Raw genomic sequence first — 19,512 nt, 5'->3', positions numbered from 1 at the left:
AGGTCATCAATACGCGGAAGGGGATAACGATTCTTGATAGTTAACTTGTTGAGCTCACGGTAATCAATACACATTCTCAACGTGCCATCTTTCTTCTTAACAAATAGAACAGGTGCTCCTCATGGAGACGAGCTAGGACGAATGAAACCTTTCTCCAAAAGTTCTTAGAGTTGGTTAGATAATTCCTTCATCTCTGGTGAAGCCAAGCGGTATGGTGCCTTTGCAATAGGCGCAACACCGGTGGTCAAATCAATCTGAAACTCAACCTGTCGTTAGGGAGGGAGACCAGGGAGTTCTTCAGGAAATACTTCAGGAAAGTCTCTAACGACCGACACATCTTCAATGAGTTTTTTTCCAATTCGACTTCCTTAACATGAGCCAAAATGGCTTGTATCCCTTCATCAGATACTTGCGGGTCTTGATACAAGAGATGATGTTGAGTTTGGAACCACTCATCTCGCCTTGAACAATTAAGGTTTCCCCATTTTCAAGAGGTATGTTAGTGGTTTTCTCATAGCACATGATTGTAGCTTTTAATGGGCGTAACCAATCCAACCCTACGACTACATCAAAGCTTCATAATTTGACTGGAAATAGGTCGATCTTAAAGTGTTTGTTGGCTAAAACCAGATCATAGTTTTTATACACATTGTCTACTTTCATAACCTTAGCATTTGCTACTTCTACAAGGTGCTTAATTTCTAAGGCTTGTGGTTTTTCGGTGAATAAGGCACGAAACTCAGTAGACACATAACTTCTATCCGCACCAGAATCGAATAAAACAGTAGCATAGAAGTTGTTAACAAGAAACGTACCCATTATCACTTCATCATCATCACGGGCTTCTTCAGCAGTCATCACAAATGCTCGGCTTTTAGCATTAGCATTTCCCGTGTTGCCCTTCTTCTTCGGACACTGGTTGTGGAAATGCCCCTTTTCACCACAGTCATAGCATGTAGGAACGATTGCGTTGGCTTTGGTTGCAGGTGTATCCATTGGAGGAACTGCAACTCTACAATTCTTGGCTATATGGCCAATCTTCTTACACTTGGTGCACTCAGTCTTGCACCACCCAGAATGGTGTTTCTCACAACGCTTACAGAAAGGTTGTTTCCCAGAGTAACCTCCTTTTGAATTATCGGCAACTTTCTTATTTGAACCTTGGTTCGATCCCTGAGCAGATTCAAATTTCCTTTTGCCCTCATTTGTCTTGGCCTCAGCTTGTTTATTTGCCGCGACTTTTCTTCTCTTAGCCATCATGAGGTTTTGAGCCATCAGTATCATTGCATCTAAAGTCTCCTTACTAGCAGCAATGACATTTCCCTGAATCTCTTTATGAAGGCCTTCTATCTACCTTTCTATCTTTTTCTGCTCAGTTGGTACCATCTCTGGGCACAAAGTAACCAACTCTATAAACCTGTTAGTATAAGCTTCAATGTCAGTTCCTTTTACCTTCAATTCCCAGAACTCAACTTCCAGCTTTTGAATTTGGTTTCGCGGACAGAATTTTTCTGTCATCATTCGTTTCAGAACAGGCCATGGAACGACGTTTGCAGCATCTAGCCCTACAGTTTGGGCATAGCCATTCCACCATGTTAGAGCTAGGCCACTTAGCATGTGAGTGACATACTTTACTCGGTCGACATCTGCACAGTTACAGATGCAAAAGATGGATTCGAGATTTTCGAACCAACGAGTGAGTTCGACAGCTTCCTCACTCCCCTTAAAAGACTGAGGCTTGCAATTCATAAACTCCTTGTAGCTGCAAGAAGTGGGAGGATTTCCTTGGTTGTTCCCATGATTGTTATGATTGCCTTGTGCAGCGGCCAATAGCTGTTGGAATTGTGCAGGAGTCAAAGAGACATTCGGAATATTGGTAGCACCTCGAGTTGATTGAGCCATCGTTCTTTAATATATAAATACAGTATTAGTTGAAGAGTTCGTGGTGCTGACGAATGATAAGTTTTATAAATGCACCAGGTTCACACAACAAATATAACCAAACAGATATATCCAAACAGATACGAATTGAGGTATGATAAGTGGTAGGAATAACAAGATGTAATCAAAATACTTGAATTAAACCATAAAAACCACTAGTTTTACATGAATCAAAGAAACCAATGTAACTTAGGCATATACCTTTTCATAAACAACACAAATGAAAATAAATGAGAATCCTAAGATCTAATCTTTCTTAGGCGACGGAGGCTTGAAATGATCCTTGATGTACCCCTTGAAGTACATTACAAACTTTTCTAATTCCACCAGTGCAATACGCTGGCGGTCGAGCTCTCTCTCTTGCCTAGAAAACGTCACAGAGAACTTGTCATAGACCCTTTTCACATCGCTGTTTGTATAGTCCATGCGCTTCTCCATCTTAGCCAAACGATCGCGGAACATATCTCTCAAAGTTACAGTGTGACTCTGTAGGTTCATGATGTCACACCGAACTAGAGCATGATCATACTCGGAGTAGACAAACTCGGAAGCCTTTGGCTTCTTAGATGAACTAGCATCATCAGTAGCGGGAGTCTCCGGCTCCTTCCTCTTAGGTGAGGGAGTTTTAGTAATAAGAGGTTCAACTTCCTCCTCGGAATCATCTTCTAAACTGCAGATAACTCCAAGACCATCATAAGCCGGATTAGCCTCCTCATTAGCTAGTTCCCAAACCACTTCCTCTTCGTCGGGTTCGGACTCTTCCTTGGGCTCTTCCTCGAAATCATCCTCACATTTAATGTGTTCTTCAATCTCTTCATCATCACTCTCATCATCCCCATCATAATCATTTTGAGGTTCTTCCTTCACCGATGAATGTGGTGGAGTGGCAGGTGTGTAGACCGGAGATGCGGGTGGAGTAGTCGATCGATAAATTGGAGATGTTGGCGGAGAAATGGGTTCATAAGCTGGAGTGTGAACGGACCTCTCCATATCAGATTCTTCAGAGTCAGAAATAATGATCGGGTTGTGGCTCGACATCCTAAAAGAAAGGAAATAAGGAAATCAGAATGTTTCTAAGGTAGACGTAAAAGCTCGAAAAGGAAATAATAAGGAAACGCACTAAAATCTTAAGTCAGGAAAGGTTATAGTCCTATAGATCGCTAAGACACCCTAACTAACACATAAGGCACACATAAATGCAATCATGGTTCTCTATAACAAACTGTGCTCTGATACCAATATGTCATACCCCCCAAATAGGGCCGGGGGTAAATATGACTTTTACAATATCATCACACAGTTATATAAACGAGAACGACTCTAAATGAAACGTTTAATAAAATTAGTAATTTAATTGCAGCGGAAAACGAATTATTTTACATGGTAAACCCAAATGTAATAAATGTTTAACAATGCTAAAATATAAGTAATGTGGACTCCAATGCAATAGCAAGCAAGCAACATAGGGCATCACATATGCTATTCATCACCTGAGACAAATATGCTTAAAATGTCAACACAATGGTTGAGTGAACATCATAGGTTTAATAATTAATAAGTTTAGACCACAAGATTTATTTCAAAACATCAAAATATTCAATATGCCATGAGTTATAATATCGAACTAAACGTTAACCCCTGACACTATACGGGTGTCGGTAATCATTATTATGTACCCCCATGATGATCGGTCAATGGGTAGAGACGTCGCTCTCAATAGGCCTACTCACAATAATTAAGCTTGCAACATTTCAATTCCAGCAATTAACGATATTATGGCGGAGATTTGCATGTAAGAATACAAGTTAACAAAGTCTCACGAAGTTGCATATCAAAAAGTTTAGGCACTTGTGTCTAAATTTTAAAACAGTTGAAAGTAAGCATGTGTCTCACCCCAAGATTTATAAAATACATTAAAATATGTAAAAAGCGGGGCTATGAGTTCACCTTAGTAGCACAGAAGAGTTATTCCACAAGAGAAATGGATTGAACGGAAGAACGTGATCGGAATCTCAACTTAGAGTTAGAATGTATGATCATATATTGCCTAATAGACATAAGTAAAATAACTATACTAATGATAATGGTTTTCTAAAAGAAATTTCATTTTTGGAAAGTTACCATTTATGGAAAGCTTCCACTTATAGTAACTTTCTAATTATATAAAGTTCGGGTTATAATCTATAACAAGACATTGTACACCTTTACCCAAGTCTCGTTGCTATCATATAAGTCACTTGAATGATCAGTTGTTACCGGACGCCCAGGATTCTTGACCAGAATCTATGTCATGGTATTCGAAATCCACAAGCGGTTCCCATAAGGCAACAAGGACCACCCTAGGCCATATGTAGCAGTGAGGTTTGTATATAGTGCACGTTATCTTGATTGTAACCTTCACATATTATAACTGTATAGACTTTTATTATATAACTAAGTTAATTATATATATATATATATATATATATATATATATATATATATATATATATATATATATATATATATATATATATATATATAATTACTATTTGTATTATATAACTATTAATAGTTTTATAATTATATATGTATTATTATTCAAGCTATAATATTACTAACTTATGACATAGATTAATTAATATTTATAATATACTAATTACTACCACATACAATATATAACATAATTGGTTATACAATTTGTTATTTAATTTACAAGATACTTAATAATATAGTACTTTATTAACCCAATATTATCCATAAATACCTAAATAATTAATTAAATACCTAATAATCATATACATAATTTTTATAGTCTTATTTAATTATAAAAATCAGTAGAAAAATTTAAGAAAGTATTTTTATTAAAATTTTGTATTTATATTTGTTTTTAATCTTAATTTAATCACAAAACAAGTTTAATTCTACATAAAATACTAAATAAACATAAATAATTATTTTTAAAATTTTTATAAGTTTCTTACATTTAAATAACCTGTAGAAAAATATTTATAAAAATATTTCTTTATTTTTACAATTATTTCCTTATTTACTTCCTATTTACATAATAATAGTTTTTAATTATGTAATAATTATTACTTCAACCTATAAATTAATTTTTGTAATTTTCTCAGACCTAGAAAAAGTTAGAAACTCATAAAAATTATTTATTTATTATTATTTACTGTAAATATTTTAATTATGAATTTCACCTTGTTTCTATAATTAAATAACACATAATTCGAATTTAATTTTTATAAATTATATTCTGACCTAAATAATTAAGTTAAATATCATACTTTACTGGAAAAATATTTGTATAGCATAAATAGCCTTTTTCCTATATTTTATAAATATATATGTATATATATATATATATTAAAGAAATTGTTTTAATTATTAAAAATACAAAAATGTAGTAAAAATCAGAAAAATTATTTTTTCTAGATCTCATATTACTTATTAGTAATTATCATGCATTGGTATATAAATTAATTAACTCATTATATAATTATTATATATTTATTTAGGGTTCGGTCGAATAGAAACAAACAAAAAAATTAGTAAATTGATCCATAAATCTGAAAAAATAATTTTTATAATGCATGAAAAGTTTTTATTTAATTGAGTTATAGATTATTTTTTAAAAAAAATATTTGTTTGTGTTTGTGTTTTCCGGCCGAAAAAGAAAAAAAAAGAAAAAGAATTCGAAAAAATAAAAAAAAATAGCAAAGTAAAACTTACAAAAATTTTAGATTTTTGAGAGAGCTTCAAAGATTGAATGAAAAATATTATAGCCTTAGTGTTGTATTTATAGGGATTAAAATACTTAGTGAACAAGATAAGATTTATATTTGGAAACAAATACACCTTAATTATTTATTTATTTATTTATTTATTTTTTCATCCTTAGTCGTCCCATATTATTATTATTTATTTATTTTTTTTTATTTTTTTATGGAACAATATAGAATTATTTGCATTTTATTTTTCTTTATATAATTATTATAATTTACTATATATTTATTTACATATTTTGGTAAATATATATATATATATATATACACATATATATCTATATATATATATATACATATATTTTTATATTTATTTTACAAATTTACATTTATAACCCATTACTTAATCATTTTATATATTTACTCATATTTATATTCTATTTACATTTTATTTATATAATATAGATTATATATATTTTAATACGTAATATATACTTTTAATAATAATAATATTATTATTATTATTAGGGTTAGGGTTAGGGTTAAGGTTACATTAAATGATTAGGGTTTACACTAAAAGGTTAGGTCTAGGGTTTAGTTCAATACTTACGAGTATTAATTACTTCATTTAATATATCTGGATAACAACCCTAATAGTTATAATACAGAAGTACAAAATAGCAATGAAATCCTAGGGGCATTATAGTCATTTTAGAGTGGAAAAATGAGGGTTGTTATACCGTTAATAATTAATTCTCCCCCACTTGGGTTCTTCACACGAATAGACTTTTCATGGCATGAAATATCGGTTCTATAACGATCGAGCCAATCCATACCAACTACAATATCAAACTCACCCAAGGTCATCGGGATAAGATTGATTTTAAAAGTTTCGGAACCAAACACAACATTACAATCACTACACACTTCAACCCCTAGCACCGTCTTACCATCCGCTATTTCAACTTCTATCGGATGACTTAACTTAGCTAGCGGCTTATTAAGCTTAGGCAAAAATCTTGGTGACACAAACTATAAAATAGCACCGCTATCAAATAGTATCCGTGTCTGATTAGAGTTAACCATGAAAGTACCTGAGACAACCTCGTTGGGTTGCTTGGCCTCATCATTGGTCATCAAATTGTTTCATCCCCTAGCCGTACCCTCCGCCTTCTATAACTTTTTAACTTGATTACCCCGTAACTCGGGACATTCCGTCCTTCGGTGCCCTTCCTTTTGACAATTGTAGCAAGTGAGATTTGGTGTTGAAGTTGCGCTTGTACAATCACGAGCCATGTGTCCTTGTAGTCCACAATTATAACATTTGGGTCCATAACCCCCGGACGCACCCTTTTTTACACTACCAACGCTCTCACTCGCACCCTTAGTTTTCTTGATGAATTAACTAGTAGCTTCAAACTTTCTCTTGCCAAAAGTAAAGCCACTCTTTCTCAAAACGATCGATCCAAAACCCTTAGCCATGTCGAACAACTCATCAAAAGTTTTCACCGCATTTATATTAATCTTCTCTTGATAGTTGTCATTCAAGATTCGATAGAAGTCTTCCTTTAACATGTGATCATTCCCGACATACTCCGGGCAAAATTGGGTCTTTAATAAGAAAGTAGACTTGAGAGTGTTCAAATCCATCGACCCTTGTCTTAGAGCACGTAACTCGTCCTTAAGCCTCGAAAGATCGGCCGAAGTTCGATACTCCTTGAAAAATTCCGCCTTGAATTCATCCCAGGTGAATTCCATACATTGTTCTTCACCATAGAGTTGGATTTTTGCGTCCCACCACAACTTGGAATTGCCCCTCAACATACTACACCGTACCTTGTCTTCTTATCGAGAGGGCATTCACAAGTACGGAAAGCCCCCTCCATATCGGAGATCCAACGGGCACTCTTAAGTGGGTCCCGTTCACCTTCAAAGGTGGGAGGTTGAGAATCCTTGAAGTTCTTATAGTAGAAGTCTCGCCTTCCAACATTATCTTCGTGAAGAACAACCTTCACTTGTTCCTTAACTAGATTGACTACTTACTCGTCAATCGAATCTAGAAACATCTTCCTAACATCCTCTAGAAAGGTCGTGTGATGCCTTTTCAAAATGGCCTCAACCTTGTCCGTGAACTCGGCGTCCTCGCTCGTACCTCCTTCATTGGTATCATGTCCGTTTCTCATCTTCATTCTAAACAACGGAATAGGTTAAACGACGAACGAAAAGACATGAAATATACATTGATAGTGCTCCAAATGAACATATATTTAGTCCCAATATCATCCAAATATGTAAAGCTTTTAGTTACTATTTTTCTATTTTTATGTAATAATCATTTAAATAAATAAGTAGGAAGACTGAAGAAGAAAACGACGATTTGAAGACGCAAATGACCAAAAAACTCAAATGTACAAGATACAATCCAAGTGGTTCAATTTATTGATGAGAAACATCTAAAAATTACAAGAGTACAAGTCGCGAAACGCAAAGTACAAGATATCTACGCGTACGAAAGGACGTTCCAAAATCCGGAACCGAGACATAAACCGAGCATCAACGCGCAAGTCAACGGAGCTAAAATTACAAGTCTACTATGCACAAGAATATAATATAATATATATATAATTATATATATTATATTATATATTATTAAAATTCAGAGCCGCCCACGTTTTAAACTCAATGTGATCAGATCCAGCTGGCCATGCGATCGCATGGCCTGGAAGCTTTAAAACCATGCGATCGCATGGAACCCTGTAGCAGGCTAAGTTCTATAAAAGGCGACGAGTTCTGTCCGAATGATACACACCTTCATATATTTCTTTCTCTCTTATGTAATATATATTTATATTATAATTTTAATTTAAGTTAATTTTAATAATAAAGTTATGGTTTAGTTGGGTTATTGTAAGAAATGTTTTACGGGTTTTAAAGTCTTAGTTCTGTCCGTGTAACGCTACGCGATAAATAATCACTGTAAGCTATGTTCTTCCTTTTTAAATTAATGTCTCGTAACTAAGTTATTATTATGCTTATTTGAGCCGAAGTAATCGTGATGTTGGACTAAATATTAAGACGGGGTTATTGGATTTTGTACCATAATTAGGGTTTGGACAAAAGACCGACACTTGTGAACATTGGACTATTGACTATTAATAGGTAGGGGGTATTGTCTAATTGAATGACAACTCATTGGAACCTGTCAAACCTATCTTCAAATTAGTTAATCTAATAATTATTAAATTGATTACGAATGTCCTATCTAGTGACGTTTCTACGACATCGTTTACAATCATTTAATTAATCAATTGGATTGGGTAATTGATTATTCATTATGGCCAAGTGAATAAACTAATGTATCATGGACTAATTAAAATAGGGGTGGATTACATACAAGGATAATTGGTGTAATTGTTAACAAAGTATTAAAACCTTGGATTACAAGCAGTCGATAACCTGGTGTAATTATTAACAAAGTATTAAAACCTTGTTACAGTCTAATGTCATACCCCGTCCTAATCCTCCTGGACAAAGTCATCAACATTTGGTCCCATTGCGAGGTACTGTCCTAAATATTCCATGAATGACTCCGAGTAATATCTCTAAAATGAGCAAATGCACAGCGGAAGATTTCTTTCATACCTGAGAATAAACATGCTTTAAAGTGTCAACCAAAAGGTTGGTGAGTTCATTAGTTTATCGTAATCAATCATTTCCATAATTTAATAGACCACAAGATTTTCATTTCTATTTCTCATAAACATAATCTCATATCAGGCATTTCGCACGGCATAGAGATAAAAATCATTCATATGGTGAACGCTTGATAACCGAACTAACAGGATGCATATAGAATATCCCCATCATTCCGGGATTCTCATCGGACATGATAATCGAAGTACTAAAGCATTCCTAACTCGAATGGGACATGTCAAGGTCCATAGATCTATCTTTAGGATTCGAGTCAATTAGGGGCCATTTCCCTAATTCTTAGGCTACCAAGCTAAAAAGGGGCATATTCGATTTCGATAATCCAACTATAGAATGTAATTTTTGAATACTAGTGTCTATTTCGTCAAACATTTATAAATGCAGTGCATGCATTCTCAGTCCCAAAAATATATATTGTAAAAGCATTTAAAAAGGGAGCAAATGAAACTCACTATATGATATTTTGTAGTAAAAATATGCATACGACGGAACTGAACAATGCAGGGTTGGCCTCGGATTCACGAACCTATATCAAGTATATATATTAACACATAAAATCACATAATTTCTTCTATATAATATTTATATATATTAAGTGTTGTAGTTATATAAATATATATACTTTATTTATTTTTATATCTTCAGTTATATTTTATATATAGTTATTTTGTAAAATAATCAATATTCATACATATAGTTATATTATAATATATATATATATATATATATATATATATATATATATATATATATATATATATATATATATATATATATATATATTTGTAGTTGGTATTATATCAAAAATCAGTAATTTGTTATAAAAATAATACTAATAATAATAATGATTCTAGTAATAATGAAAATGATAAAAATAATAATAATAATACTTATAATAATAATAATAATAATAATAATGTTGATAAAATGATAATTTTAATAATAATGATACTTTTAATAAAAACGATAATAATGATAGTAATAATATTGATAATAATAATAATAATAATAATAATAATAATAATAATAATAATAATAATAATAATAATACGGTTAGAAAGGCTACCTTAATGTATAAGCCTTTTAAAAAAATAAACACCTCTGACCGGCTCGAACCCGTGACCTCTCGCTAACCACACAAACACCCATACCATTCGTCCAATGTAGTTTCCCTGAGATTAAATCACATCATTTAATTATAACCCGAATTAGTGAACTGGCGGCCCAAAATAAAATTTGAGTATGGTGGCCCAACAAAGTTTACGGTCCATAAAAAAAATTATGGCATCTTTTAACATTTTTTTTGTCTATTAGCATATGACTGAATTGGCTCCAACACCATTTATTTAATTTACGCCCCAAAATAGAAAAGGAATCTAAGATGGAACGTTAAAAAAATAAACAGTACTCCCCAATTATATTTTTATCGTTTTTGTTGTAACCATGGGATCCCATTTTCATCTTTGGTTTTATTATTATCATAACAACATCAACTTTTTCTTTACAGCTCACCACCACCTAAATCATATTACTTTGTATGAATTAATACATAATTAAGTATGATCATAACATGCTCCACTACCCCCATAATCTCATTTTCATTATTTTCTTTTAACAGGAACATAAACTGAAGTATATGGCAGTCATAACAGCAATGTATGTGGTCCTTAGTGGCGGTTTTGTAATGAGGTTTGGATGGTCTTCAACGAAACAAGAAAAGGTGGTGTAGGGTGGATGTGAAGTGGTTGTTTGGCTTGACTTCGAATAGAAAAATATATACATACGAGCAGCAGAAACAGTAAAGCTGAAGCAGCAATTCTTAGTAGTAATTACGACTATTTTGGGTGTTTGAAAGAAAACAGAAAGAAAAAATATATAGATGGTTACGGTGGTTTTTGATGTTTTGCAAGGTGGCGAGGGTGGAGGTTAATGGTTGTGGTGATTTTTGATCCAACGGATATAGAACAAGGTAATAACTGTGGAGTTTCTATGTGGCATGGTGGTGGTAATTCTATTTAAATAGAAATATGGAAGTGGGTTTGTAGTGAAAAGTGATGGTTTCGGTTGATGCCTCTGGTTGACAGAAAAACACAAGTTATTCAGGTTTTCAATTGTCATTTGTTTAAATACAATATACTAGTGTGCTAGTGGTTGTCGGGTGTTCTTGATGGTAGGGTGGGTTGAACAAAAAAACAGGAACATTAATGGATTTTGCAGGTGTGTGGCGATGGTGGGTGTTTGAAGATGTTGAGTTGTGGTGTTGTTTTCGAAACCATAAAATGATGTATGTATATAAATATACAAAGTCATCTATGTTTAGTTCAAGAATCCCTTTGTTTCATTATTGTTTGATGCTGTATCAATAATCAATCGAGTTTGTATTGTAGTGATAAGGATATCGACATGTAACAAGAATCAGACAGGAAGGACAGAATTTTCAATCAGAAGAATTAAAAAAAAATTAACAGATAGCTACGTTCAACTGATTTTGTATTGAAGTGGTGATTTGGATTCGATATGTAGCAGGTCTGAAAGAAGAAGACAGAAGTAAAAGAATGAAGAAAAATAAAGTAGATACTGATGTTTTGCAAATTTTGTTTGCATTGCAAACTGAATTCGTCATATATCATAATCATGAATAAAAGTTTTAAAGTAGATAACTAAGTTAATACTGAATTTGTTGTGTAATGTAACTGATTTGAACTGGTAGCAATTAGAAATAGGAAACAAATATCATACAGTTAGATTTCATGAAACTGAATCTTGATATGTTTATTTTTATTTTTATAAAGTTTTTATTAATAATTAATACATATAATTATATTAATAATAGTAATTTTATAAATGATAATAATAATTGTTAATAATAATGTTAATAATGATAATAATAATAATAATAAAGATAATAATATGATATAGATAATAATGATGATAAATAAAATAATAATTATAATATTATTAATGTTAATAATAATAATGAAAATGATGATATTATTATAAAAATTTTATTCAAACTTGTGATATATTACAATTTATTAATTATATCATATTTTTTTATAATATTTCATATTTATAAATTACAACATATATATTATTACTTATGTTTAGAATTCATATATATTTATATTTTTATTTACACACAAACGTTCGTGAATCTTCGAGAATGGTCAAAGGTCAAATGATTTCATGAAAACAGTTCAAAAATTTTGTGACTCAATATTATAGACTTTGCTTATCGTGTCCAAATTATATAAAGATTAAGTTTAAATTTGGTCGGAAATTTCCTGGTCGTCACAGTACCTACCCGTTAAAGAAATTTCGTCCCAAAATTTGAAAGAGTTTATCATGGCTAACAATAAAAATGTTTTCATGACGAATATGAGTTGATAAGTAGAGTTATATCATTATTGATCAATATAGATAAAACGATTCGATTATGTGTGATAATGCTAAAAACGAACATATATTTCATAGCATTATCCCTCAAGAAAGACAAGCTTTTAGTTGCAATTGTTCTATTTACAAGTGATATTTGTTTAAATAATAAAAGGTGAAGATAAAAGACAGATTCAACGAATTGAAGACGCAAACGACCAAAAAGCTCAAAAGTACAAAGTACAATAAAAGAGGTTCCAATTATTGATAAGAAACGTCTTAGAATTACAAGAGTACAAGATTCAAAACGCAAAGTACAAGATATTAAATTGTACGCAAGGACGTTCGAAAATCCGGAACCGGGACCAGAGTCAACTCTCAACGCTCGACGCAACGGACTAAAAATTACAAGTCAACGGATACAAGAATATAATATAATATATATATAATTAAATTTAATTATATATATTATATTATATAATAAATAAATAAGCAGCCCACGTTTTTAAAGACTTTTGAGCCTCCCCAGCTGGCCATGCGATCGCATGGCCTTGAACGGCAAAGCCCATGAGATCGCATGAGGCCCTTTTCCAGCCCACATGCCTATAAAAGTCGCAGTTTGGTGCATCAAAAAGATATATATCCATCCAACTCTCAACGTATATATATATATATATATATATATATATATATATTTATATTTTAATTTTAATTTTAATTATAATTTCTAATAATAAGGGTATGTTAGCGAATGTTGTAAGGGTGTAAGTCGAAATTCTGTCCGTGTAACGCTACGCTATTTTTAATCATTGTAAGTTATGTTCAACCTTTTTACATTAATGTCTCGTAGCTGAAGTATTATTATGCTTATTTAAAACGAAGTAATCATGATGTTGGGATAAATATTTAAATTTGGGTAATTGGGCTTTGTACCATAATTGGGGTTTGGACAAAAGAACGACACCTGTGGAAATTAGACTATGGGCTATTAATGAGCTTTATATTTGTTTAACTAAATGATAGTTTGTTAATTTTAATATAAAGATTTACAATTGGACATACCTATAAATAACCATATACACTCGATCGAACACGATGGGCGGGATATTTATATGTACGAATAATCGTTCATTTAACCGGACACGGGAATGGATTAATAGTCACTAGAATTATTAAAACAGGGGTGAAATTATGTACAAGGACACTTGGCATAATTGATAACAAAGTATTAAAACCTTGGGTTACACTCAGTCGATATCCTGGTGTAATTATTAAACAAAGTATTAAGACCTTGTTACAGTTTAAGTCCCCAATTAGTTGGAATATTTGACTTCGGGTATAAGGATAATTTGACGAGGATACTCGCACTTTATATTTATGACTGATGGACTGTTATGAACAAAAACCAGACGGACATATTGAATAATCCAGGACAAAGGACAATTAACCCATGGGCATAAAACTAAAATCAACACGTCAAACATCATGATTACGGAAGTTTAAATAAGCATAATTCCTTTATTTCATATTTAATTTCCTTTATTTTATATTTAATTGCACTTTTAATTATCGCACTTTTATTTATTGTTATTATATTTAATTGCACTTTTAATTATCGCACTTTTTAATTATCGCAAGTTTATTTTATCGCACTTTTATTTATCGCAATTTCATTATCGTTATTTACTTTACGCTTTAAATTAAGTTATATTTATTTTTAATATTTTACATTAGGTTTTAACTGCGACTAAAGTTTTAAAATCGACAAACCGGTCATTAAACGGTAAAAACCCCCCTTTTATAATAATAATATTACTTATATATATTTGTATTTTTATAAAATAAAACTAATATAGCGTTAAGCTTTGTTTAAAAGATTTCCCTGTGGAACGAACCGGACTTACTAAAAACTACCCTACTGTACGATTAGGTACACTGCCTATAAGTGTTGTAGCAAGGTTTAAGTATATCCATTCTATAAATAAATAAATATCTTGTGTAAAATTGTATCGTATTTAATAGTATTTCGTTGTAAAATATAAACTATTTCATATACACCTCTATGCATAACATCAAGTATTTTTGGCGCCGCTGCCGGGGAACAATTTTTACTTAAACGCCGGAAGCGCAACGCTATATATAAAAAAAAGATTTTTATTTTTAAATTTACTTTTATAAAAAAAATACGCTTGTGTAAAAATACGTTTTAAATATTCTAAAATATAAAAAGAAAAACAAAAATATAAATATTTTTAAGAGTTTGTTAAATATTTAAGTTCTATAAAAGTTTCTTTATCTTTATTTTTTAAAAATATAAATTTTATTTAATTTATATAAATATATTCTATATATATATTTTAGCAAAACAGAAAAAAAAAATATAAATAAATTCGAGTCCAGTACTGTAGCAGTCCAGTCACTGGCCCGAAACCCTAGCCCATGCGATCGCATGGCCGGGTAACTTAGGACTCATGCGATCGCATGAGCCCTGCTGACACGCCACAGTTGACATCGTACTGCATTAATTACGGGGTATTATTTATTATTATTATACTTTAACCCTAATTAGGGTTATACTTTTAATATTAATTAATTTTCGTTTTTAATTTGTTTTATTTTAGTTTAATTAGTTTTAAAATTAATAGTTTTATAAAATAAATAATATAAAAATAATATTTTTATAAAAATTGTACTTTTTACAACTTTTAGTATATTTTTATATTTTGTCCCTTTTTATTCGTTTTAGCGTAATATTTGTATTTTTCACTCGTATTTAGTTTTAAGATATAGTTTTTGCCATAGTTATTTTTACTTCTAGATTTTTAAGATTTGCCGTAAAATTCCTTAAGTGCTTTTTCTTTAGACTAAGATTTAGGTGCTTTAGAATTTTGCGACGCTGTTTTTAAGTTTTAATACCTTTTTAAGTTATTGCCATTTGGGATATAGTTTTACTTTTAAGTTTTAATATTTTTAGACGCAACTTTTAAATTTTAGATTTTAGTGCCTTTTTAAGTTACGACACGCTACTTTCTTATTTTTCGACGCCTTTTACCTATGTATCAATTATCACTCCAATTAGTAATCTCAATTTGCAATTTTAATTTTAAGTTAGTGATAATAATAAGGTTGGGTTAGTCGAGTGTTTTAAAGTTTTATAAGTCACTCTTTTTCTTTCTTATTTCTCCAATTTTAATACCGACGCGCTCTTTTTCTTTCTTTTTTCTCGCCACTCTAGTTTTTAGGACATAGAATTTTCTACTTCTTCTCTAAATTTCTTTAAATTACGAAAATTTATTTTAAGTAGTTAAATTGATAGACATCAAAATTTTCTGGTTCGTAGTAATAGTTGGATTTGTACGTGGACCGGGTTATTGGAGCCAAACAGTACTCATTTATATTGAGACCAAACGAATCATGCCCCTCTGCTGCATCTTTTGGCTATTCGAAACGTGGGCAAAATCAGAAAAGTCTATTAATTGGATAACTTATATAATGTTTCTTTCTTTTTAAAAACTAATAGGATATTCATTGAATGCACCGAGCAAAACGTTCACCACCTTTTGTACGTTCACCACCGGTAACTCGATCAAGACATCTAGCTAATATTATCGCCGTTGATTTTTCTTTAGAATCGTCATCCAGTCTACCAAGTACTCCAATTCAAATTTTCAATAATCCATTTTTTGAACCCGATCTCACAATTGAGAATCCGGAGAATATTCAGGGACGATTCATAGATCCTGAACCACTAATCTTTCCTCCGAAACCACCAATCATTCAAACAGAGATTGTTGAGGAATGAACCATTAAATCAGAATCCTCTAGTGATTCAGATTCAACAAATTCAATTATGGAGAATCTGGAACCTTTAAGTATGGAAGACCGAATGAGAGCTAAACGCACTGGCCAAGGTCACACAATTACTCATCCAGACATTAATGCGCCAGATTATGAAATCAAAGGACAAATTCTACACATGGTAACTAATCAATGCCAATTTAGTGGTGCGCCGAAGGAAGATCCAAATGAACATCTTCATACCTTTAATAGGATCTGCACTCTATTTAAAATAAGAGAAGTTGAGGATGAACATATATATCTCATGTTATTTCCCTGGACTTTAAAGGGAGAAGCCAAAGATTGGTTGGAATCGTTACCTGAAGGGGGGATTGATACATGGGACGTTTTAGTTGAAAAATTTCTTAAACAATTCTTTCCGGCATCTAAAGCCGTAAGACTTCAAGGAGAAATTGTTACGTTCACACAAAAGCCAAATGAAACTCTATATGAGGCGTGGACCAGATTTGGAAAGTTATTGAGAGGATGTCCGCAACATGGTTTAGACACCTGTCAAATAGTACAAATATTCTACCAAGGATGCGACATCACTACAAGAAAAGACATAGACATAGCAGCTGGTGGTTCCATTATGAAGAAAACCGAAACTGATGCTTACAAAATTATTGATAACACTGCTTCCCACTCATATGAGTGGCACCAAGAAAAAGATATCGTTAGATTATCTGAAGCAGCTAGAGCCGATTCTAGCCATGACTTAGATTCCATTTCCGCAAAGATAGATGCTGTCAAGAGACGAATGGAAAAGATGACTAAAGATATCCACTCAATACGAATTAGTTGTGAGCAGTGTGGGGGACCACATTTGACAAAAGATTGTCTTAGTATTGAACTAACAATGGAACAAAGAGAGAATGTTTCATATCTAAACCAAAGGCCTGGAAATAATTATCAGAATAATTATCAACCGCCAAGACCAATTTACAATCAAAACCAGAATTATAATCGAAATGTTTCATACAACAACCAACAAGGTCCTAGCAATCAACAAGTATCCAATAATACTTACAACCAGCAAAGACCTAATTTTCAAAACAAACCACCACAAACCGATGATAAAAAGCCAAATTTAGAAGATATGATGACGAAGCTAGTTGAATCTCAAACACAGTTTGTCACATCTCAGAAACAGACCAATGAACAAAATGCTCAAGCATTTAGAAATCAACAAGCTTCTATTCAAAATTTGGAAGAAGAAGTAAGTAACCTAGCAAGGTTAATAGGTGAAAGAAAACCGGAAAGTCTACCTAGTGATACAAATGCTAACCTCCGGAATGAAATAGCTAAAGCCATTACCACAAGAAGTGGTATTACACTTAAACAACCTGAAATACCTGTAATTTCTGATGAAGCTATTCCTACTCCACAAGAACCACAACCTGAACAAGATAAGGAAAAAGAACCGGTAGTTGAAAAGGTTAATGAAGATAACACAGTTAAGGCAAAACCTTATGTTAAACCATACCAACCACCATTTCCTTACCCAAGTAAAATGAGAAAAGAGAGACTTGAAGCCGAGCAATCCAAATTCTTGGATAAGTTTAAGCAGATAAATGTAAATCTTCCTTTCATTGATGTAATTTCAGGAATGCCTAGATATGCTAAATTTCTGAAAGATCTAATCTTGAATAGAAAGAAAAGGGAAGAACTCTCAGCTGTTACTATGAATGCTAATTGTTCAGCAGTGCTGTTGAATAAGATACCAGAAAAACTATCAGATCCAGGAAGTTTCACAATTCCATGTTTTCTGGGTAGTCTTAGTTCAATAGAAGCATTGGAAGACTTAGGTGCTAGTATAAATTTAATGCCATATTCACTATACGCTAAACTAGGCCTTGGAGAATTGAAACCAACACGAATAAGCATACAACTAGCCGATTGATTAGTAAAATATCCTAGAGGGATAATGGAAAACATGCTAGTTAAAGTTGGTACTATAGTATTTCCAGTAGATTTTGTTGTTCTGGACATGGAAGAAGATTCTCAAGTTCCTCTCATATTAGGAAGACCATTCTTAAACACAGCTAAAGCAATGATAGACGTGTTTGGTAAGAAACTGACCCTAAGTATAGAGGATGAGAGTGTTACCTTTTCTGTTGATAGAGCAATGCAACAACCGCAATCTGCAGATGATACATGCTATTATATTCAAACTATAGAATCACATGCAGAATTGTTAGAAGAATTTCCAGAATTACAAGGAACAGGAGAATGTTCTTTAGGAGAAGGTACTGAACCAATTGATGAAACTGAAATGTTAGCTACACTTATGGCTAATGGATATGAACCAACAACAGAAGAAATTCAAATGCTAAAAGAAGAAGACAGATATCGATATAAATCATCGATAGAAGAACCTCCGACATTAGAGTTAAAGCCACTTCCAAACCATTTGGAATATGCTTATTTACATGGTGAATCTGAATTACCTGTAATAATATCGTCTTCTCTTACTAAAAATGAAAAATCTCAACTCATTTCTGTGTTAAAAGCTCATAAACCGGCCATTGCATGGAAAATTCATGATATTAAAGGAATAAGTCCTTCGTATTGTACACATAAAATCCTTATGGAAGAAGGTCATAAAACGTATGTGCAACGCTAACGAAGACTAAATCCTTATATGCAAGATGTTGTTAAGAAAGAAATTATTAAATTGCTTGATGCAGGTTTAATTTATTCAATTTCTGATAGTCCATGGGTAAGCCCAGTTCAATGCGTACCTAAGAAGGGTGGCATGACTGTCATCACAAATGAGAAAAATGAGCTTATTCCTACTAGGACTGTAACAGGATGGCGTGTTTGTATTGATTATAGAAAATTGAATGACGCCACCAGAAAAGATCACTTTCTCTTACCTTTCATTGATCAAATGTTGGAAAGATTAGCCGGAAACAGTTACTATTGTTTT

Source organism: Rutidosis leptorrhynchoides, chromosome 5 (genome assembly GCF_046630445.1).
Source record: "Rutidosis leptorrhynchoides isolate AG116_Rl617_1_P2 chromosome 5, CSIRO_AGI_Rlap_v1, whole genome shotgun sequence".
Taxonomy (NCBI): Eukaryota; Viridiplantae; Streptophyta; class Magnoliopsida; order Asterales; family Asteraceae; genus Rutidosis; species Rutidosis leptorrhynchoides.
The sequence above is the reverse complement of the archived record's forward strand: the minus strand, read 5'-3'. Positions refer to the sequence as shown.